The sequence below is a fragment of the Scardinius erythrophthalmus genome (genome assembly GCF_964197995.2).
Source record: "Scardinius erythrophthalmus genome assembly, chromosome: 13".
Taxonomy (NCBI): Eukaryota; Metazoa; Chordata; class Actinopteri; order Cypriniformes; family Leuciscidae; genus Scardinius; species Scardinius erythrophthalmus.
In genome coordinates this window covers 31,364,934-31,389,400 of record NC_138233.1, presented here as the reverse complement: position 1 = coordinate 31,389,400, position 24,467 = coordinate 31,364,934, and positions in this window count along the sequence as shown.

Below are 24,467 nucleotides of genomic sequence, written 5' to 3'. Positions count from 1 at the left end.
TACTTTGAAAAAATTGGATGTTGTTTATCATGCTGCTTTACGATTTGTGACTGGTTCAAGTGTGCGTACACATCACTGTAATTTATATGAAATGACAAAATGGATTATCTGTGCTTGGGGAGGAAACAGGGGCGGCTGGGCAATAGAGGGCATTATTTATTTAATAAAGGTATTTGTAAAGGTAAAAATGCACTGGAAAGATCGTTTTAAGGGGGCAAATATTGTCCCTTACTGAAAAAGGTGTGACTGAAGAGTGTGGGTACGCTGAAGGATGTTAAAAGCCTCATGGGGTACAACTCTAAAGTTTGAGAACCACTGGGACTAGGTTAAGGAATAGAACAAAATAAACATCAACATCAAAGCACAATACACATACCAAGGGCAGAAAGTAGGCCTAATATACAGAGGACACTTACAAAGTTAGGTTAAAGATACAAACAAAGACGGGTTCAAACAAATAGCATATCAATAACAATGTAGAATTTACAGACTGTGAGCTGAAGAGTAATATTCAGATAAAAAATGTGTTTTTGATGGACAGAAGGGTGGATGTTTGACGGATGTTTTGAGGAAGAGCATCCCACAACCTCGGAGCCACTATGCTAAAAGACTCCCATGGTTACCAGACTATTGAAACTGACTGAATATGACACAGCCCCACCTAAGATATTTTTTACCAGCCGCCACTGGGAGGAAACATCATATGTTGATTTTTATTTTAAAAGCTTTATTGGGTAAATTACCACAGTATATATCTAGTTTATTGACATACTGTACTAGTATCTATAATACTAGATCAACAGTCAAACTTTTACTCAAGAACCAAATTTTTCAAACAGAAATAGGTAGATCAGCCTTTTCTAATTATGCTACTTACGCATGGAATGAGCTTCAAGGTATATTACACATGAAATATGTACCATCTCTCGCTTTGTTTAAAAACATCTTAAAGTCTGTTTTTATAGAACGGTGTAAATGTTTTAATAGTTGATTAGGATTTGTATTATCTTTTAGATATGAGTATTTTGTGTTTGTTTATTATGTTGTGTTATCTACTACTTTTGACATTTTTGTCTTGTGCTGCCTATCTTGACCAGGACTCCCTGGTAGAAGAGATTTTGTATCTCAACGGGACCTTCCAGGTAAAATAAATAAATAAAAATAAAAAATATCATAAGGTAAAAGTTCATAGATGGACTAGTTACAGTTATTATTTATTGGTAAATTATTGGTTATTATTTATTGGTAAATTAACCAAACTGTTGTGTACAAAAAAATCAAAAAAATCTTTTAATATCTCAAAAAATGACATTAACAAACATTAAAAAGCATCTGACTGACATCTGCTGAATGTCGCTCTGGCATCCAATGTTGATAATTTACTGACGTACTAATGAAGAGCAAACTCTCTAAAAAGTCACTTTTCCAGATATACGTGTGCTTCATGTGTCCAGCACGGAAAGATAAAAAAAAATATGGCATTTATCAAAATGTTCTTAAAAGCATCCACAGGGTTAAATTTAGGTGAGTCACAAATAAATGCACCTAGACCAAAGTTTCCCTTTGAGATTGTGTTAGAATACATTGGTCCTTCTGCTTGATTTTAAAAGCTTTAAACCCAGAAGAACTAGCATAAAAATATAGCTATATAAACTGGAGCAAACTTCTGAAAGTGTGTTGCACAGAGACTTTTTTATGTAAAAAGCTACAACAACCTATATGTATGTGTGTGAGTCAACTTGCATGTCTGTTTATGGGTGCGTTGTTAACAGCCAAAAGCCCATTAAGCACACTTTTAGGGTATCTACTGAAAAATTCAAAGACTTTCTCAAAGCTTTCCCAGGAAAGAATACTTCTACAATAAGTAACCCCACAGCTCCTCACGAACAACCTCTCTTCGCCAAACTTTCTACCAGGAGCAGTGTGCAGACGGACTAATTTAGCCTTCAAAAATGTTCTACAGTACCTTTGCAAGAATGTTTCAAAACACACTATCCCTTGATGCTGCTCCTCAGTTTATCGTTGTAGGATTTCCTACCGACAAGCCGTCACACACACACAGCTATTTTCACATAAATTATGCACAGGTCTGAGATGCGACTGTTCACTGATATAGGTTGCCATCTGCCTGGTCAGTATAACTCTGGAAGAATTACAGCTGATAGAATGCCCAGTTGAGCGCAGCTGAAAGTGAATTCTATATTGAGGCATAACAAGTAGGACTGACTCCATCTGATGTTGGCTAAAGCTAAATCGTGGGATCTCTTTTGCATGGACTTCTATACCAGGACATTCAACTAACCTGTTCAATGCAACATTGCAGCCTCATAAAACTGGAGGAGAAAATAATCCACAGAACAAAAATAAAACAATGCAAATATTACAAACTAATGTGGCATGTGGCAATAAATCCCAGTATGGATATTGATATGATGTAATGGAACAGGGGTGTCCAAACTCTATCCTGGAGGGCCACTGTCTTGCAGAGTTTGGCTGTAACTTGCCTCAACACATCTGCCTGAAGTTTCTATGCCTAGTAAGACCTTGATTAGCTGATTCAAGTGTGTTTAATTGGGGTTAGAGCTGAACTCTGCAGGACAGTGGCCCTCCAGAAGCAGGACTGGACACCCCTCTAATAGAAGAATAATGTACACATATATGACTAACAGAAGCTGTGTGTACATGGACCCTAATAATCCGATTGTAATTGGACTAGAAGCACAAGCTGTGTTTACATGGATCCTAATAATCTAGTTGTAATCGGACGAGAAGCACAGCTGGAATAAAAAAGTCCCATGTAACCATGTCAATCAGAATGAAGATGTCACGGTTGTTAGATCCATTGTCTTACCCTTGTCTTGTGTCTGTGTATTTGTGTGTGTCTCATTTATGCTGATTGTTTCATGTGGGCGTTACCGCTGATTGACCATCATCAGCGCCAGCTGCATCCCATCTAGCCAGCCTACTTAATGCCTTGTCTTTCGTCTTGTGTTTGTCAGATCGTTGTCAAAGCTTCCCGTGTTCCTTGTGTTCCCGTTTCTCTCTCTGGATTCTGGATTCTTCTGTCACGATCTCACCACTGGTACATCACTCATCACTCTCCGAGGATCACCCATCTCAGTCCCTGCATCACCGCTCTCCTGCTGTCTGCTGCGTGCGATCAGCTGTTCACCACCTGATGTTCCACGTTTTCCTGAACTACTTCCTGTTTCTTCCTGAGTGAACTTTGTTCAATAAAGAGTCTTTTTACTTGAAATTGCTTCCGCCTGTACTTCACGTAACAGAACGATCTGACCAACTATGGAAGCAACAAGTACAGCATCGATGACTGAATTCATCAATCACAGCATCTCCCGGATGGACCAGCAACAGGAGAGCATCACCAACACGGGACGCGCGGTGCAAGCGCTCGTGACGCAGGTGTCCGAGCTCACCCAGCAGATCCAACTCCTGAGTATTCCCACTGCGCCGCCCACTCCGCCCATTCCCCCCACAGCACCGGAGCCGAACTATCGACCTGAGCCACGCTTACCCAACCCAGAGAGTTTTGCTGGTGAGCCAAATCTCTGCAGAGCCTTTCTTACCAGATGTTCAATGCATTTCTCATTGCAGAGTGCAAGTGGAACGAGGAGGCGCAGTGGGATATGTTCCTGCATGGGCTGGCCGACCGTGTTCAGAAGGAGATTTACATTCTTGACCTTCCTCAGAGATTCAACAAACTTATTAATCTGGCTCTACGAGTGAATGCCCGCATCAACCGTATGGAGCAGTACACTCACCCCATCCGCACTCCCGGAGGCGTTGGAGGTCGAGCTGCCAGCGAGGAGAACACGGTCGGTCATGTCGTCTATCACGAGCCCATGCAGGTCGGGAGAGCTCGGCTTTCCCAGGAGGAGAGAGAAAGGCGAAGGTCCCGAGGACTTTGTTTATACTGTGGAGGCATGGGACATTTCCTGCACTCATGCCCGGTAAAAGAGCAAGCCCGGCAGTAATAAAGAGGCTACTATTGGGTGGGATCTCCGCCGAAAAGTCCTCACCATCAACTCTCCTTCCGGTAAGACTGAGATGGGCCAACAACACTCACACCTGCCAGGCCTTACTGGATTCCGGAGCCGAGGGTAGTTTTATGGACCTTCACCTTGCCCACAAGTTGCACCTACCCATCACACCACTCACTCATCAGATCTCTGTCAATGCTCTTAATGGTCAAGAACTTCCCAACATTTCGTTTATAACTGGTCCCATAACCCTCATCACTTCTGGCAACCACACAGAGAATCACTTTCCTCCTCATGGACTCCCCGGTAGCACCCGTAGTTTTGGGCCACCCATGGCTGGTACTGCACAATCCCAGAGTGGATTGGGACTCAAACTCCATTGCCATGTGGAGTGAGCGTTGTTATGAGTCTTGTCTTGTATCTGCTTGTCTGTCTGTGTCTGGTTCTGTGTTTCAGGAGAAGCCAGCGGATTTGTCAAACGTGCCCTTGGAGTACCTTGACCTGAAGGAGGTGTTCAGTAAGTCCCGTGCTGCTTCTCTTCCTCCGCATCGTCCCTATGACTGTGCCATAGATTTACTGCCAGGTAAGTCTCCATCTAAAGGCAAGCTTTACTATTCCTGAGAGGGAGGCCATGGAGAAATATATTTCTGTGATCCCCTTTCGGGCTGTCCAACTCCCCAGCGGTTTTCCAGGCACTCTTCAATGACGTGTTGAGAGACATGGTAGATCAGTTCATATATGTCTACCTGGATGACATATTGATTTTTTCTTCGTCTCTCCAGGAATACGTTCAACACGTCAGACGAGTGCTTCAGAGGTTGCTAGGTGGGCTTTTTGTCAAGGCGGAGAAATGCGCTTTTCATGCACAGTCTGTTTCTTTCCTAGGTTACATCATCTCTTCTGAGGGAGTGCGTATGGATCCTGACAAGGTTAAGGCTGTGATAGATTGGCCAAGTCCAGATTCCCGTAAGGCCCTACAACGGTTTCTGGGGTTCGCCAATTTCTATCGGCGTTTCATTCTCAACTTCAGCCAACTAGCCGCACTTCTGACCGCCTTGACCTCCTCCAGAACGACGTTCAGGTGGTCCGATACAGCCGAGGCTGTATTCACCAACCTTAAGAGCCGCTTCGTTTCGGCTCCCATCTTAGTCGCCCCTGATCCCACACGTCAGTTTGTGGTGGAGGTCAGAGGTGGGGGTAGGTGCAGTTCTCTCCCAACGCGCTTCCTCAGACGACAAGATGCATCCTTGCGCGTTTTTTCCCCATCGTTTATCACCTGCCAAACGTAACTATGACATTGGTAACAGAGAGTTGTAGGCCGTCAAGTTAGCGTTGGAGGAATGGCGTCATTGGTTAGAAGGGTCGGGGGTACCTTTTATCGTTTGGACCGATCATAAGAACCTTGACTATATTAGATCTGCTAAAAGACTCAACTCCAGGCAGGCTCGGTGGGCACTTTTTTTCGGACGTTTTGACTTTTCTCTTTCGTACCGCCCGGGGTCCAAAAACATCAAACCCGATTCCTTATCTCGTATTTTTGATCCATCCGAACACCCGGTTAATCCTGAGTGCATTTTGCCCGAGAAGGTAGTTATCTCCACACTCACATGGGAGGTCGAATCGAAGGTCAAGACGGCCTTAGAAGGGGTAACGCCTCCGCCCGGTTATCCACCGAGTCGATTGCTTGTTCTGGAGGGGTTACGGTCCGAGGTTATTCAATGGGGTCATTGCTCCAACGTGACTTGTCAGGAGTAAACCGCACCAGCTGTTTAGTAAAGCAACGATTCTGGTGGCCATTAATGGCTCGCAACATTCGCAGTTTTTTTTTGGCTTGCTCAGTTTGTGCCATTGGTAAGACGTCTAACCGACCTCCTGATGGGTTACTCCAACCACTGTCTGTCCCTTCAAGACCCTGGTCCCACATAGCGCTAGATTTTGTCACCGCCCTCCCACCCTCAAATGGCATGCCGGTTGTTTTAACCGTAGTGGACCGGTTCTCGAAGGTGGCACATTTCATTCCCTTGCCCAAATTACCCTCAGCCAAGGAGACAGCGGTGACCGTAATTGATCACTTCTTTCGGTTACATGGCCTCCCGATGGACGTGGTTTCTGACAGGGGTTCCCAATTTGTGTCCAAATTCTGGCAAGAGTTTTGTAGGTTATTAGGAGCTACAGTCAGTCTGTCTTCGGGTTATCATCCCCAGAGCAATGGTCAGACCAAGCGAGCCAACCAAGATTTGGAGAGAATGTTGTGATGTTTGGTATCCAAGAATCCTTCATCCTGGAGCCAACAACTGTCTATGGTTGAGTACGCACATAACTCGTTACCAGTGTCATCCACAGGCCTCTCTCCATTTGAGTTTAGTCTAGGGTACCAGCCACCAATTTTTCAGAGTCTGGAATCCGAGGTCGCGGTCCCTTCCGCTCACGCCTTCGTTCAGAGGTGCCACCGCACATTGATCAGAGCCCGTGAGACTCTGCTCCAGGTGGGGGCGGGCACTAAGGCTAAGACAGATCGCCACCGGTCAAGGCCTCCCGTATACGTTGTGGTAAAAAGTGTGGCTTTCTACCAAGAACACGCCGTTCCGTTTCCAACAAGTTAGCTCCCAAATTTATTGGTCCGTTCCCTGTCACCAGTCTGGTGACAGTCCGACTCAAACTTCCTCCGGCATACAGGAGAAATCATCCTGCCTTTCATGTGTCAAGAATCAAGCCCATGTTTTATTCTCACATTAATCCGCCGGCCCCGGTTCCCCCACCACCGCGACTCATAGATGGGGAACCTACATATTCGGTAAATTGTATTCTGGACTCGAGACGGTCCGGAGGAGAGAAGTTGAGTACCTGCTAGGGACATCCTGGATCACTCCCTTATCGATGATTACAATCGGCTGGTAGGTTCATCTGGGAACGTCAGGAGGCGTTCCTAGGAGGGAGGGTACTGTCACGGTTGTTAGATCCGTTGTCTTACCCTTGTCTTGTGTCTGTGTATTTGTGTGTGTGTGTGTGTCTCGTTTACGCTGATTGTTTCATGTGGGCGTTACCGCTGATTGACCATCATCAGCGCCAGCTGCATCCCATCTAGCCAGCCTACTTAATGCCTTGTCTTTCGTCTTGTGTTTGTCAGATTGCTGTCAAAGCTTCCCGTGTCCGTGCCTGTTCCTGTTTTCCTTGTGTTCCCGTTTCTCTCTCTGGATTCTTCTGTCACGATCTCACCACTGGTACATCACTCATCACTCTCTGAGGATCGACCATCTCAGTCCCTGCATCACCGCTCTCCTGCTGTCTGCTGCGTGCGATCAGCTGTTCACCACCTGTTCCACGTTTTCCTGAACTACTTCCTGAGTGAACTTTGATTCTCCTGAGTTTCTTCCTGAGTGAATTTTGTTCAATAAAGAGTCTTTTAACTTGCAATTGCTTCTGCCAGTACTTCACGTAACAGAAGTGGCCAAATCAGGAGGACGTCTCACCAATCCTTACTTCAGACTTTCATCCACAGATGCCTTGTTTTAGGTGCGGGAAGGGGGCATTTTTACTGCTTGATAAATAAAGCAGCACAGCACAACTCTGTGTGGCCGCCGTATCCTCATTAGAACATAAAATAGATAAATATTAAGTTTTTAAAATAATCTTTTTTTTTTTTTTTTTTTTTTTTAAAGAACAGTGGTAAACTCTATTCAGATTTGAAGATTGTGACATATAAACACATACATCAACCCGATCTCTTTATTTAGCGTTCATGTTAACACTATGATCAGATTCGGAAATAAAAGGTGTCCATGTAAACCAGTGGTGTGCGGTGGTGTTTTAAAATGAGGAGGCATAGTCCTCACTTTTTTATATATATCAAATGTTCATATATGTCCATGTAACAGTTAATTTTCCTGGTTAAATAAACATTACATAAAAAAGAAAGACCAAATACAATTCCATTTTGTATTTTTACAATATGTAATGTTCTATTTGTTAAAAACAAGTATAAATTTCATTGCCTCCTCTCACGTGACTTTCCCTCATTTATTCTCAACCTCACATCAACCTCCTCTCAGTAGCGTGGCAACACCGTGGAACCCCTGTGAACCTCCTCCTCCTGGTCATGAACCTGGGGCTCCGCCTTCAACCTCGGAGCACGCTGGTCCAACTTGACCGGCCGTCCAGACTCCATCGCCTATGCAACCACACAGGAGTGTTCCCCCATAGCGTCATCAAAACAGCAGCGTAGAGTTCCCTCGAAAAGGAATCACATCCTAAAGTGTAACCATTTTTCAACCCGCTTTGTATTGTTACAATGTCGCAGGGCTGCTTGATTATGGCAAAATTCATCAATATTGAAATCACGATTATTTAACACGTTTATTGGTGAAGGATATGATCAAAGTCTGATTTCATGATATAAGTCATTTGAAATGTCATTGAAATTTCACAATTACCGATACTTTAGAAACTAATACTAGGTTAATTACTATAAGTAAAAAGTCCTCAAAACAGTAACAGAAGACAAGTAAACAGTCAGCAATATAATAAGAACAAAGAAACTAATTACAAACAAAACTGGCAAAAAAATACAACAACAAAAATACAAATTAAATAAACAATGCTTTTGGTTTTTAACACAATAATAATAACACTACTGTATACATAGTGTAGGAAACTCAGAAGCAAAGACCAGGAGACTCTGTTGTCTCTTCAGTGGGATTCTTTATTGAGGACACAAGCTGTTGGTAGCTGCAGTCATCAAGTCTAACTAAGGTAGTGTAGTTTATATAGATTTTATTTGCAGTGCTTGGAAATGGAGAAAAAGCACCTGGGTGACGACCTTAAACAAAGCATGCAAATGAAGTATCCAGGTATGGGAAGCCTTCCCAGACTCTAGAGTGTTACCAGTCCTATTCCAATCAGCATAACTAATCAAAGAATGGGACAGAGGCTCCAAGAGACATTAAAGACAAAAGGTGAGAGTCTCAGTAATCTGACTCATTTGGTACAATAAAGAGAACAGGACTGGCAGGAATCTCTTGCTGGAAACTTTGCTTAACAGCTGATATCATCATCATCATAATCTTAAATGCTAAATTCAATGTACAGGGTGGGCCATTTATATGGATACACCGTAATAACATGGGAATGGTTGGTGATATTAAAGTCCTGTTTGTGGCACATTAGTATATGTGAGGGGGCAAACTCCTCAAGATGGGTGGTGACCATGGTGGCCATTTAGAAGTCGGCCATCTTGGATACAACTTTTGTTTTTTCAATAGGAAGAGGGCCATGTGACACATCAAACTTATTGGTAATGTCACAAGAAAAACAATGGTGTGCTTGGTTTCAACCTAACTTTATTCGTTCATGAGTTATTTACGAGTTTCTGACCACTTATAAAATGTGTTCAATGTGCTGCCCATTGTGTTGGATTGTCAATGCAACCCTGTTCTCCCACTCTTCACACACTGATAGCAACACCGCAGGAGAAATGCCAGCACAGGCATCCAGTGTCCGTAGTTTCAGGTGCTGCACATCTCGTATCTTCACACCATAGACAATTGCCTTCAGATGACCCCAAAGATAAAAGTCTAAGGGGGTCAGATCGGGAGACCTTGGGGGCCATTCAGTGTGTGAAGAGTGGGAGAACAGGGTTGCATTGACAATCCAACACAATGGGCAGCACATTGAACACATTTTATAAGTGGTCAGAAACTTGTAAATAACTCATGAACGAATAAAGTTACGTTGAAACCAAGCACACCATTGTTTTTCTTGTGACATTACCAATAAGTGTGTCACATGGCCCTCTTCCTATTGAAAAAACAAAAGTTGTATCCAAGATCACCACCCATCTTGAGGAGTTTGCCCCCTCACATATATAGGGCCCTATAAAATCCGTTTTATTTTTTCCCAAATTCCATTTTATTTTTTCCCAAATTCCGTTTTTTCCGTTTTAATTTTTGCAAATTCCGTTTTTTCCGTTTTAATTTTTGGGAATTCAGTTTTTTTGTACCCTTTACTGTTATTTTAGTCGTAAAAAGAGTGTTTTTAATGTTAATGATTCAAATGTACACAAATAAAATAGGAATGACCCTAAATTTATTGAGGTAACAAACAAAATTCTCGTTTTAAGAGATGTTAAATGTGGTTTGGTTTGTTTACATCAGTGAATGTATTAGGCTAACTAACATGAACCACGAGCAATACATTTGTCACTGTATTTATTAATCTTTGTTAATCTTAGTTAACTCTAACCCTGTATTTTTATTATGTTACTTCACACAGTGCATTAAGCTAACTAATGTTAACAAATACAACTTTTCATTTAAATAATGTAGGCTACTAAATGGTGAAATTAACATTAATAAAGATTAATAAATGCTGTAGAAGTGCAGTTTATAAATAGTTAATGTTAACTGATCTAGGATAAATAAATGGAACCTTATTGTAAAGTGTTACCGATTTTGTTATACATCGAACCGATTCAGTGTTGGACAGATCAGTTGTTTTAACCATTCATTAAAGTGAATCGGTTCAAAGGAGTCATTAGTTCGCGAATCGGACGTATCATTAGCAGACTTGTACGCGTTGTGTGATTATCCCGGCAGTTAGGACATCGCACAAGATTTGTCAACACAGAAAACATTTCATCATTGGATAGGTTTTGTTTAGTTTATTGAAAGTGTTTATGTCAGCTGAATGGGCGGAACGCTTTTCAGAAGGCAAGGTAAAAAAGTTTTTTTTTTTTTTTTGCACAATTCACACACAGCGGTAGCCTAATTCAGGAAAAAAATATCCGAATGCTCCATGTGAAATTTCGTTCTTCCGATCTTTTACCATTGTGTCAATTCTCAATTGATTTAGATTAATAAGCGCGAGGGAGTGAGATAGAGCAAGACAGTTTGAAGACGCGCGCGCGACTGGGCCTCTCTCTCTGCTCGTTCTTTCAGTAATAAGCGATTTTGCTCAGACATACGTTTTTCTCCCACACAAAAACAGAATTTTATTCCAAATATGTAAAATTCCGCGTTGACACTAGATTCCACGTTAATTTGCCAATTCCGCGATTCCGTCCGCGATTCCGTGATCGCGGAAATTATAGGGCCCTACATATACTAATGTGCCACAAACAGGACTTTAATATCACCAACCATTCCCATGTTATTACGGTGTATCCATATAAATGGCCCACCCTGTACTTCAATTTAGTTTTTCATTTGATGTTATGTCAAGATGAAAGAATATTCTCTGTTTAAGTAATCCATATGAAAGCAACGAGAGGTCCAGTTTCTCAAGCGCCTGCCCATTAACTGTAATGTGACCACACCCACGCGCACAAGCGATTCACATGCAGATAGTCCACATGAAGGAATGCAGACCTGTAAACGCCCTCATCACCTAAAAAAAAAAACCATCAAACTTCATCATTCCTCTGCTTTTCATTGAGTTTGGAAGATTAGATTTGAAGATAAGATTTTTAAGGTAAAAAATGCATTCCACTTATAATAGTTATCGTGTTATTGTTGCATAAACTTCACATTGTACTAGTTGAACTGGTGCCAGACTAAAATGTATAAAATCGACGGAAACATGTTGAAAAATGAACTATAGACAGGTAGGCAACCTTTCAATGCTAAATAAATATACTTGTACAACATGAGGGTGTTCCCTTTCATCCTGGGAACTCCGACGTGTCTTCGGGGGAGTTCCCTGACGAATTGGAATTTGGTCTCCCTAGCGTGATCCCAATTCGTCAGGGAACTCCCCCGACGACACGTCTCCATTCCCTGAACTCAGGGAACGAGGGTTACATACGTAACCGAGACGTTTTTATGCTTAATAATATAAAACACAGCATGATATAAAAGTAGTATGAGTGTTTACACTAACTATGAAAAATACTGTGTTCGTGGATATCTGCTCAAACGTAGATGTTTATAATGTGGCAACAATAATGTTTCATATGAGGAGCGGCTTGATCGCTTCAGTAAATGGTCTCTGCACGCACTGTGAGTTTGGGTCACTCGCATTGTGCATTTGAAAAGCAAAACGTGCCAAACATTAGGCTACGTTTTTACTCCAATCTCATTTCATAACGTCATAATGAATGAAAATATTTAAAGTAACATAAGATAATCCATATATGTTTCTCTAGTGTAGTGTACCGAAGTGTTCCATTTTAATGATTTATGGTTATAGGCCGCCTGCATTTCTGTAAAGTAACATTATTATTGCTATTATTACTATATGCAGCCCTAAAAGTATATGCCTACAAGGCACAACAAACCTGCTGTTCATTAAATATTTTTTGTAAATTTTAAATCGCAATTTTAACCAGAAAAATCACAATTTGACTTTCTTCCCCAAATCGTGCAGCCCTATAGTTTCTCTTGATATCAGCATGTTAACAGTTGTTTTTTGTTTTTGTTTTACAGGGACCATATGCCACTGAAGAGTCCTGCTGACTTTAAACATTCACATGAGTCAAAAAAGCAAACACCTTGGAAGTGACAGGTCTGTTGTTTGGAAGTGACAGGTATGTGCTGTTTCAGGAATGGCACAAAGTCTCTCTATTTAGATAATTTTGCTCAATAATGTGCTTTTTTGTCCTTCGTTATGTATCTTTGGATTATGTTGTGTTACAATAAATATAGGGCCTAAACAATCAAAAGGCCATTCTGTTAAACTCTCCACATTCTTTGTTCTGGTTCCCTTCACAGTCCCACCTGATAGGGCCATAAGAGGAGGATCTTTGTCTTCCCAGGTGTGAAACACATCAATATTCATGATGATTCACGCCCTCCTCGCATACAGCTTTCTTACACAAAACATGTCTTACAAATTTTAAATCAATATATTGTTTTATGTGAATGAGTGGGCAGGATGATTTTCATATAGTAAGCAAAAAATATACACTATAAGATACAAATTTCAAAAGTCTTGTAAACAAATAATCAGTATGGGTTTTATGGCCTTATTTCAGTGACTTTTTTTTCACAAACCACGCATAAACATCATTTTTTTCAAAACTACAAACTTTTACATACATGCTGCTATACATATTGTTGTAGCAGAGTGTGTGCTGAATACAGTGCAATCAGACTTTAGCCACGAAAGTGTTACAAGTAACAGTTATAAGCACAAATGTCAGAGCATGTCAGGAACACCTCCAGGGTCCAGAAAACACCTCAGACCCCAGAGGGTTAAACAGATTCTTAAATTTGTAATCCCATATTAGTCTATATTTAATGCACTGCAAAAGAACTGTTTATTTTAACTGTAATCTGTCATTATTAAATTATTAAATCATTATTAAAACTACAAAAGTTATTCATTCAAGAGCAAGAGAAGTTCCCTTTCAAGGGAACTCCCGTTGCGTCGAGAATGACGCTATGGGGAACGCTTTGCGTGATGACGTCTTGAAGCACATGTAAAATCAGTCCAATGGTGTGGCGGAACGTCAGAGGCGGGTGACGTCACGTACCAGGAAGCTATAAAAGCCGGCCCGAAACAGAAAACGAAAGCTTTCTGAGTCTTCAGTTGCGCTCTGTGTTGAATCTGTCCGTTTATTTGGTGTTGTCTGTCTATATATATATATATATATTATTCAGTATGGCGAGCAAGCAGCAGTTTAGAGTGTGTGTCCATCCCTGCCCGCGTTATATAACGGGAGGTGACACACACACTCTTTGTGTTGTTTGTTTGGGAGAGGAGCATGCCCAGTCAGCACTCGAGGGTGGTGACTGTGTGCATTGCTGTGCGCTTCCATTGCGTACGCTCCGATCCCGTTTGGCTCGGTTCAATCCCGACCACGTTCCCCAGGGCTCGGGTCCCGCCGCGGCTGAGGCTCGGCGGCGATCTCAGACCTGGGGTTCGCAAATGGATCTGTCAGTGGATGTTGAGACGGGCTCTGCCTTATCTCAGCCTCTTTCTGACAGATCCAGTGCCTCTCATCAGGGTGTGGAAGCACGCGTTGCGGTTTCTTCCCCCCCGATGGAGGCACCAGTACTGCAACTATCCAGCTCTGAGGAGTTGGATGTTGTGAGTGTTGAAGCTGAGCCTGAGGATTCGCCACCTCAGTCTCACGCGTTTGAGGAACTGCTCGATGTAGTCACTAGAGCAGTTGACAGACTTTCTATTGAGTGGCCAGAGGATAGGCAGGACGTTCGTTCTAAAAGTAAGCTCGACGAACGCTTCCTGCCATCCCGTGCACAGCCTCAGCGCAGAAGCCTTCCGTTTTTCCCCGATCTCCACACCGAGGTGTCGAGATCGTGGGGGAAACCTATGTCATACAGAGTGTACACACCACAGACATCACACTACTCTTCCATTCATAATTATAAAGAGCATGGTTATGGGGAGATGCCGAAGGTGGAAGAGACGCTTGCGAGCTATCTCTCTCCAGCAACGGCATCTTCCTTGAAGGCTCCCTCACTTCCCTCTAAACCAGTAAAATTTACTTCATCACTGGTTCATAAATCATATGCAGCCGCTGGTCAAGCCGCAGCGTGTCTGCATACGATGTCCATCATGCAGGCTTATCAAGCTGAATTATTGGGGGATTTAGAGGAGGGCGGGGGAATTGGTCCGGATACGGTGGCTGAACTACGCAGAGCCACAGACCTGTCTCTCAGGGCCACCAAGGAGACCGCTAAATCAATCGGGCGGTCTATGGCAGCCCTGGTGGCCACTGAGAGGCATCTGTGGCTCAATCTGAGTGACATAAAAGATAAAGAAAAGCATGTTCTCTTAGATGCTCCGGTCTCCACTGTTGGTCTGTTTGGCGATGCTGTTAACAGTGCGGTTGCTAAATCACAAGAAGCTTCTAAACAGGCAGTTGCGCTTCAAAAACTTCTCCCCCGCCGTTCATTCTTTGAGGCTGCTGAGCGGGAGCAGCCTCACTCCTCTAAAAAGAGCGCTGAACATCGTGCCACTCAAAAACAGAGCGTGTCCTCCCGTGCTCCCCCACAAAAATCACGGGGACACGGAGGGCGCGCTCAAACCCAGCAGTCTTCGAGGGGTAGGACGGATCTGCGGACCGTCATTACCGCCAAGAAGGCTGCTGGGAAAAAGTCCTGACGTCCGAGGGCTCAGGACAAATGAGGGTAGTCCCCCCCGAAGCAGAGCGGTTAACACCTCTTTTTACGGTGCCCGTCTCTCTTCGGTACCCTCAGGGGACCGTTCTGCCAACCCTGCCGCCTCCGGTGTTACAGGGCGCAGAGGTCTCCGGCGAGCACATATCTCAAGGACCACCCGGAAACGTAGTGGCCTCGGGATGCCCGCCCCCTCTGAGGAGGGTGTTAGAGCAGTCTGTTCGGTCGTTCCCTGCCGGTGCGCCGTTACAGGGCGACGAATCGACTACTCAACAACAACAAAATCCAGAAACCAGTCTCGAGAGGCTGGTACCTCTAGTAGAATCTTTGACAGCGTGGAAGCTACTGTCAAATGTGTCTCGTTGGGTCCTGCAGACCGTGGAAAAAGGGTATCAGATTCAATTCAAAAAACGCCCACCTCGGTTTATGGGGGTCCTGCCCACAGTGGTGGACCCCGAGCAGGTTCTGGTTATGGAACAGGAAGTAAACACTCTGTTAGAGAAAGGGGCCATAGAATATGTACCTCCCTCCAACAGGGAAGCCGGGTTTTACAGCCGGTATTTCATAGTTCCGAAAAAGGACGGGGGATTGCGTCCCATTTTAGATCTTCGAGTTCTGAACGAGTCAGTCATGCAGCTCAAGTTCAAAATGTTAACATTGAGACAGATCGTGCCACAGATCAGGTCCGAGGACTGGTTTGTCACGATAGACCTCAAGGACGCATATTTCCATATTTCCATCCGTCCGTGTCATTGGAAGTTCCTGAGGTTTGCTTTCGGGGGCAAAGCATACCAATATCGTGTTCTTCCATTCGGCCTAGCTTTATCACCCCGCACTTTCACCAAATGCATGGATGCAGCTCTGGCGCCGCTGCGCCTCCAGGGTATTCGCATCATGAACTACATCGACGATTGGTTGATTTTAGCTCAGTCGCATCAGTTGGCGGTTCAACATCGAGATGTTGTTCTCGCCCACATGAAAGAGTTGGGGTTACGGCTGAACGCCAAGAAGAGTGTGCTTTCTCCACTCCAGAGGACCACTTTTTTAGGCGTAGTTTGGGATTCAGTGTCGATGCAGGCGCAACTGTCACCGCCACGTATAGACTCCATCCTTGCAGCTGTGAAGAGTGTAAAGCTAGGCCAGCTACTCACTGTCAAACAGTTCCAGAGACTGTTGGGTCTCATGGCAGCAGCTTCCAACGTGATACCTTTTGGACTGCTACACATGAGGCCCCTGCAGTGGTGGCTCAGGACCAGGGGGTTTTCCCCGAGGGGCAACCCATTTCGCACAATCAGGGTCACGCGGTGATGCTTACGTGCCCTGGTTATGTGGAAGAAACCTTGGTTCCTGTCCCAGGGCCCAGTGTTGGGAGCTCCTTGTCGTCGCAAACTGCTAACGACGGATGCTTCCCTCACGGGTTGGGGAGCGATCCTGGAGGGTCGCTCAGCTCAAGGTCTGTGGGAAGACCATCATCGTTCCTGGCATATCAATCGCCTAGAGATGTTAGCTGTCTTCCGGGCTCTGAGGAGCTTTATCACAGATCTCAGGGGACACCATGTGCTAGTACATTCAGACAACACGTCGGTAGTCGCCTATATCAACCACCAAGGGGGTTTGCGCTCGCGCCCGTTATCCAACTTGGCACGCCATATCCTCTTGTGGTCCCAGGGGAAGTTACTGTCACTCAGGGCAGCTTACATCCCCGGGGTCCAGAATTTAGGAGCAGACACTCTGTCGAGGCAGGGGCCGAGGCCCGGGGAATGGAGGCTCCACCCCGAGGTGGTGGAGCTGATATGGAGGGAGTTCGGCCAAGCACAAGTGGATTTGTTTGCGTCTCGAGGGACTTCTCACTGTCCACTTTGGTTCTCCCTCACGCATCCAGCTCCTCTGGGACTGGATGCTATGGTTCAGACGTGGCCGAGGCTACGTCTGTACGCCTTTCCCCCAGTGGCTCTGCTCCCGGGAGTTCTGGAGAGAGTTCGCAGGGACCGGGTTTGCCTGCTTCTGATAGCCCCGCGCTGGCCGGGCAGAGTATGGTTTCCCGATCTGGTCTCCCTCCTCGACGGGCATCCTCTGGAGTTACCCGTCAGGAGAGACCTTCTGTCCCAGGCAGGGGGCTCAATATTTCACCCCCGCCCAGAACTGTGGAACCTGTGGGCTTGGCCTCTGAGGGGGCCCAGCTCATAGAGTCAGGTCTCTCAAATGAGGTTGTTGAGACCATTCTACAGTCCAGAGCTCCCTCCACGAGGAAACTTTATGCCCTGAAGTGGAGAGTCTTCACTTCTTGGTGTAGTGACCGTCGGTTGGACCCAGTTAACTGCCCAATTGGTACAGTGCTGGAGTTCCTGCAAGACCGGTTCACGGCAGGTCTGACCCCGTCCACTTTAAAGGTTTATGTGGCGGCCATAGGTGCTTACCACATTCCTTTGGGTGGAATGTCTGTGGGGAAAGACCCTTTGATATCTCGTTTCCTTCGTGGCACTTGGAGACTGAGGCCTGCAGTTCGCTCTAGGGTTCCGCCATGGGACCTGTCCATTGCATTACAAGGCTTGTCCCTGGCCCCCTTTGAGCCCATTGAGGAGGTTCCTGAGAAGTTTTTAACTCTGAAAGCTCTTTTTCTCCTTGCTATTTCTTCTCTCAAGAGAATAGGGGATCTTCAAGCATTGTCAGTTGCTCCGTCATGCTTAGAGTTTGCTCCGGGTATGGTTAAAGCGTTTCTTCATCCAAGACCGGGTTATATCCCCAAGGTCCCCACTAATGTGGTCAGACCTGTTGTTCTGCAGGCCTTCTGTCCTCCTCCCTTTCAAAATGCTGACCAGGAGGCTAATAATTTGCTTTGCCCTGTGCGGGCGTTAGACGCGTATGTCCACAGAGCAGTCCTGTGGCGTAAAAGTGATCAATTATTTGTGTGCTTTGGGTCCCCTAACAAAGGAGGTCCAGTGTCTAAGCAAAGGATGAGCAAGTGGGTGGTCGAGGCTATCTCACTTGCTTATGAGGCGGCTGGGCAGCCTTCTCCTTTGGCTGTCCGGTCGCACTCGACGAGGAGTATGGCGGCCTCTAAGGCCCTTATTTCAGGAGTTTCTTTACAGGACGTCTGTGATGCGGCAGGCTGGTCCTCACCTCACACTTTCGTCAGGTTTTACTCTCTGGATCTAGACTCTGCTCCAGGGTCTCATGTTTTGTCTTCCTAGTGCTGCTCTCTAGATTACACACAGGACAGACATTCGTAGCTATGGAGGCGTTGGTATAGACGTTCCCCATAGCGTCATTCTCGACGCAACGGGAGTTCCCTTGAAAGGGAACGCCTCGGTTACGACTGTAACCTCGGTTCCCTGAAGAGGGAACGAGCATTGCGTCGCCTTGCCATATCTCCTTCATGCCTGTCAGCTCGACTTCAGACTTTTACGAAGCTTTCGTTTTCTGTTTCGGGCCGGCTTTTATAGCTTCCTGGTACGTGACGTCACCCGCCTCTGACGTTCCGCCACACCATTGGACTGATTTTACATGTGCTTCAAGACGTCATCACGCAAAGCGTTCCCCATAGCGTCATTCTCGACGCAACGCTCGTTCCCTCTTCAGGGAACCGAGGTTACAGTCGTAACCGAGGCGTTATTCATTCATTCAATCAATCAACACTGAGCTAAACTGAGCTGAATGAGGACACTATTATATTCTGTAGAGATGCTTTTATTGCTGAAATTGAAGTTGTTTCATAATTGCTGAATTTGCAACATTAATATGGTTCATTTCCTTTTTTTACTTATTTTATTTTTTTAATTTTTTATTAATGTGAAGCTGCTTTAAAGGGGTGGTAAAACACGATTTCACTTTTCTAACTTTAGTTAGTGTGTAATGTTGCTGTTTGAGCATAAACAACATCTGCAAAGTTACAACGTTCAAAGTTTAAAGCAAAGGGAGATATTTGCTTTTAAAGAAATCAATTTCTAAGAACTACAGAAACGGATGATAGGGACTACACGACATTCCTGTGGGCTTGCTGACATCACTAAGCCCAACATTTACATAAACCCCTCCTCTGGGAACACAATACATAACGGGGGCGAGGCCATTTTATGTTGCTTTGGAGAAGAGTTGTTGTGGTAGTAGAGTGTTGTTGCCGCTATGCTGTCGAAACGCTGTTATTTTCATCCAGATTGCAGGTCCACTTTGTTCAGTCTTCCTAAGGACGGTTACAATTTATTTTTAACTCGGTCCCTCATAATTATAATCCAAATGTCGCTCTCTGTGCTGCACATTTTCCGGAGGAAAGCTTCCTCAATCTACACGAGTTACAATGCAGGATTCACACAACGGCTTGTCCTGAAAGATCGAGCAGTTCCAACTTTAAAAAACAGAAGCTGTTGTTTACGAGCCACAAGCTGTAAGTAGGATTTTTTCATTGATGTGTTTTCCTGTAATACTTTGTATTGTTAATTGTACGTTGTAGCGAGGAAGTAAACGAAGGACAACGCTGTTTGGCTCCACAAACCAGTTTGTTAAATGCTAATTCATACTTATCCGACAAACACATACAAACTTGTGCTTAATATCACCAGCGCAGCGAACTTGGAATGTTCGTGGTTGTTGTCGTTTATAAGTGATCACTGTAAATTATTCTTTGATTATAGCTTTTGTGTATTGTTTATCTACAGGCATACTAAACATGGTTTGTGTTTGATTTTGCTACTGTTGTAAAGCCAATGTTTAGTGTTCGTATTGGGTTAATAGTTCTGGCGACAGATATTTAGCTACAATCGTTTTAAATATACAAAAGTAACAGTGTCGCGATCACAATAGATCTGCAGTCTTAAAAAAAAAAAAAAAAAACTTTCTGAAACGTCCTTTAACAGCCGTTCTTGAACAGGTTCTGCTCGATCCTCTCCACTAACATTCTCTGGGTCTGACTCGTGCTCAAACTGGTATGGGAATATTAACGCCGTTGTTTACTTTAGCTCAAACTACCGGTAAGGGGCGTTTCCGAAACAACGTGCACTTGGCGGTTAGCGAATCACAACACACTGGGCCAGCTAACCAATCTGAGCCCATTGCGTATTTTTGAGGGCGGGGCTTCATAGAACCCGGAATCATCAGAGCGTTTTTACAAGAAGGGACAGAGCAGTGTAGAATAATGGTTAAATATGTGAAAATTTGTACAAACGAAGCATGAACACATATTACAGTGCACCCCACAAACACAATCAAGCCTTCAAGAAAAAGGTGTTTTACCACCCCTTTAAAACATCTGTACAAAAGCGCTAAATAAATAAATGTGACTCAAAATTTGACTTGTTGAATTGCTTTCAGCAGTATGGCACACAAAGATTTCTCAACTCAGGTGACAGAAGTTCAGTAGAGAAATAGGCTGGCACTATTAAGCCAGATCTAATAACATCACAGGAGGCGAGCTGGCTGGAGTCGGCTGTCCTCTCAATGTACTGACATGGAGATGCAATGATGTTTTGTTTGTAAGAATAAACCAAGTGAAGCAGCATCAGCACACTATACCTTATCCATGTCTAAAACGTCACTCAACATCCCACCATGAAATGCTAAAGAATATTTTGATTATTTTAATGGCATATTATATAAATATTGTGGCAAAGGTGATGCCACAAGTATCTACAAGAAGCTAATTTGTACTTCTCAAGAAGCTGTCATTAAGTGCGTTTACATGCACCCTCATAATGCAATTATAAGGGGATTTTGGCAATATTGCAATTAAACTTGCAACAACATCTGATACGACAAGCATATTATATAATATATTTTAATCACAGTTTAAATTATTTTCATCCTCCTAAGAGAAACGATGTGAAGTTGATATTTTAGTCACTGGCTTGATTTACTGATGCATTAACAGTATTGAACGATTTTGAGAGAAAGATTATCTGTCTGAACTTGAACAATTACACATCAGAAATTCACATAACCCACTGGTTCTTCAGAGGCTAGGATGAAGGAACTAAAAAAATACTTTTGTGTTCATTAGTACATCCAAACATTGAGCAACTGCCATCCTTCACTCGTTTGCAAGCCATGATGTCTCTCGAGGAAAAAACAATATCGCGCTTGCGTAGCTCAATTTCTCATGGGCGGGCCAAATTCTCTTTGCGGGCAAAGCAGAGAAAGGGGAGGTAACCTTTCCCTTTATGACGACATAAGGGGAAGATCCCAGATTCACCCGTCTGAGCTTTCATTTTCTCAAAGGCGAAGCAGGATACCCAGGGCTTGGAACACCAATCACAATTTCCAACCACCGGGGGACCATAGGCAGGCTAGGGGAACTCATATTAATGTTAAAAAACTTCATAAAGTGACATTTTCATGCCATGGGACCTTTAAAATGATCTAACCGCGCCAATGCGTTGTTGATCATTAGGTGTTACTGATCAGCATCTTTTATCTTGTATAGTGCTGTCATTAAAAACTTGTTATAATGACTAATTTGTTCATTAAATTATTAAGATTAAAAAACAGATTAAGTAAAATGCAGAATATTGTACAAATATTTATAAAAACTGTTATAAATATAGGCTGTGAATATAGACTGCAGTTTCATGTTTCAATCAAGATGTGTAATGAAGAAAAAATATTGAAAAAGACCGTTTCTACGGTTTGCTTTCGAGGCGCAGGCATACCAGTACACGGTTATCCCATTCCGGCTAGCCCTGTGCACTCGCGTCTTCACGAAAGTCGTCGAGGCAGCCCTTGTGAAACTCTGGCAACACAGGGTTCGCATCCTGAACTATCTCAACAACTGGCTGATCCTAGCTCACTCTCGAAACCAGGCTTGCGAACACAGGGATCTGGTGCTCCGGCACCTCGCCCGTTTGGGCCTTCGGGTCAACTGGGAAAAGAGCAAACTCTCCCCCGTGCAGAGGATCTTTTTTCTCTGTATGGAAATCGACTCGGTCACCATGTGCGCGCAGCTTACAAGCGCAGTTACTGCTGAATTGTCTGAGTCAAATCGAGGGCAAGAGTGCAGTTCCACTGAAGTTATTTCAGAGGCTCCTGGGGCATATGGCATCCACAGTGGCAGCTACTCCGCTCTGACTGCTTCATATGAGACCTCTTCAGTACTGGCTTTGTACAGCTAGCCGCGGGGCCTCCGCAAGTATGTGTTTCCCCCAGTGAGCCTTCTTGCACAGGTCCTGTGCAAGATCAGGGAAGACGAGGAGCAGGTCCTTTTGGTTGTGACTCATTGGCCCAACCGGACTTGGTTCTCTGAACTGGTGCTCCTCACGACAGCCCCTCCCTGGCCAATTCCTCTGAGCAAGGACCTCCTTTCTCAGAGACGGGGGAACCCTCTGGCACCCACGTCCCAATCTATGGAACCTCCATGTATGGCTCCTAGACGGGACGCGGCAGGTTAGAGTACCCTCCCACCTCAGGTGGTGGCTACCATCGCTTCCGCTAGGGCCCTGTCTACGAGACACGCCTATGCGTTGACGTGGAAAGTCTTCGTCACCTGGTGTTCTTCTCGCCGAGAAAACCCCAGAAAATGCCCGATCGGGTTCCCCTTCCCTTCTCCTTCGTGGCTGTCTCCTTCCACCCTCCTTCCACCCTGATGCACCACGACCTTGTGGAATCAAAAACAGTGGGACAGCATGACCTGGTCGTCATGTTCCTGAGGGGGGAGAGGAGACTGAATCCTCCTCGCTCTCCTCTTATACCCTCTTGGGACCTCGCAGTGGTCTTATCTGCCCTGCAGAGAGCTCCCTTTGAGCCACTGCGATCAGTGGAGCTTAAGTTCCTGTCAATGAAGACAGTGCTCCTGGTCGCTTTGGCCTCCATCAAGATGGTAGGTGACCTGCAGGCATTTTCGGTTGACGAAGCGTGCCTGAAATTCAGGTCGGCTAACTCTCACGTGATCTTGAGACCCCGCCCTGGATACATGCCCAAGGTTCCCACCACTCCTTTCAGGGATCAGGTGGTCAACCTGCAAGTGCTGCCCTTGGAGGAGGCAGACCCAGCCTTGGCACTGCTCTGTCCAGTACGCGCCCTCCATGCTTAATAGACAGAACGCAGTGTTTCAGGACCTCAGACCAGCTCTTTGTATGTTATGGTGGGAAGCTGAAGGGAAAGGCTCTCTCCAAACAAAGGTTGTCTCACTGGATAGTAGATGCCATTGTCTTGGCTTACCAGATGCAAGGTCGAATATGGGGTGAAGGCACACACCACCAGGAGTGTGGCTTCCTCCTGGGCTCTAACACATGGCGCCTCGCTAACAGACATCTGTAGAGCTGCAGGCTGGGCGACACCCAACTATTTCACGATATTCTATAATCTCCACGTTGAGCCAGTGTCCTCTCATGTACTCGCTTCCACTAGCCGGTAACAGGACCTGCTCGGTGTCATCGCTTGCTGCGCCATTCCACTCCACGGACTGGATACATGCGCTATTTCACTCAGATGAGTTCTCCTTAGACCCTGAGTTCCTCCTACACTGTCGATGCCATCACCAGAGTGCATGCCCGGTTGGTCAGCCCTTGTGATTGGCTAGGTGCCCCATGTGCCTGGTTCCCCCGTTGGATGACCCCCACATGTGTATTTCCACGGTAAGCCTCCTCTGAGCACGTGTTTTTCCTCGGCAAGTTTCCTCTTGCCATCTCGAGGTTGAAACATTCCACCCTGCGGGCTGGACACCTCTGAGTTTCCATATGCATCCCGCTCTCGGGTCATATGTGTTTTCTAAGTCCGCCCTACGGGTAGGCGCTGTGTTACATATTCCACCTGGGATATGCCACCCAGTGTACCTTGGTATTCCTGCATTAAGCCTAGCCCTTCATCTGTGCTAGTCTCACGACAGGGAGCTCAGTCTTGCGCAGGGCACTGGAAGACAGCTGCTGTGACATGATTGAATTGGGACCCCCATTTCGTCATTCACTGACGCAACTCGTAGTGACTGAACGAAAGGGAACGTCTCGGTTACATATGTAACCCTCGTTCCCTGAGGAGGGAACGGAGACGTTACATCCCTCTGCCACAACCACTGTACCACTGGAATGGCCTGAAGTTCAGTCTTGGCTCCTCAGCGGAAAACATGATGGGAGATTGCCGGCGTCCTCCTTTTATACCCACGTGGTCGGGCAGAGTTACGCTGTGCAAATTCCGCAGACCCATGGCATTTCCATTGCCATTGGCTCGTTTTGTAGAACTCGAAGGTGATAGGCTTCTAAGTGAAACCCCCATTTTGTCATTCACTGACGTAACGTCTCCGTTCCCTCCTCAGGAAACGAGGGTTACATACATAACTGAGATGTTTTGTTCTTTTGGTAAAAACTTTTTTCATGGTAAGGTTGACATCTGCATGGAATTTCTCACTACCCTTAACTTTTTGGAAGTAGACGCCAGCCATAGTGGCTTGAAGGCGTTACTGTCACAGGAACAGAGA